Consider the following 546-nt stretch of genomic DNA (forward strand, 5'->3'; position numbering starts at 1 on the left):
GAACGTTGCAGGGTGGTTATTTTTAAATAACCTAAAAATAACTTAAACAGAGCGTTCCCTAATGGTTATTCTTTTTTATTTTTATAACCCTGTAAACTATCTTTCCAATTAAAACATTGCAGATGATTTTGTATAATGGCCTATATACACAGCCCTGAAATTCGTTTAATACGGCACTTACTAAAATACAGATATTAGATCAATCATAATGTAAAAAGTTTTAAATGATAATATTAAACAGGTGCAGATGGCGCTGTTGGAACAGCAGAAATGCAGCCGTTATCCCTGTAACCCCGTAAACAAGGCAGCTGTGCTTTCTGTTTCTGAACAGCAGTATTTAAATGATTTAAACAGCCATTCAGAATTTTTTATTCACAATGGTTCCCATCACAGGGCCAAATACTTAAATACTTAGATATAATCAACTATTTATTTTCAAAGTTTTTAATCTGGACTACAACATGCACTAGATATTGTTTGAAAATGTTTTGATTCGTTATCGTTTGGTCACACTTTACATTAAGGCTCCATTAGTTAACATTAGTT

At 32.1% G+C, this 546-nt stretch overlaps 1 protein-coding gene across 1 annotated transcript in view; it reads left to right on the top strand.

Moving 5' to 3' along the window:
* The window catches only part of LOC107576374 (mucin-2-like), a gene marked incomplete at its 3' end in the record, with an annotated part of 7,173 nt that overhangs the window by 2,967 nt on the left and 3,660 nt on the right, over positions 1-546 (top strand). The gene's annotated exons all lie outside the window — the stretch shown is intronic.

The sequence above is a fragment of the Sinocyclocheilus grahami genome, unplaced genomic scaffold (assembly GCF_001515645.1).
Source record: "Sinocyclocheilus grahami isolate Dianchi unplaced genomic scaffold, SAMN03320097.WGS_v1.1 scaffold3605.1, whole genome shotgun sequence".
NCBI classification, from domain to species: Eukaryota; Metazoa; Chordata; class Actinopteri; order Cypriniformes; family Cyprinidae; genus Sinocyclocheilus; species Sinocyclocheilus grahami.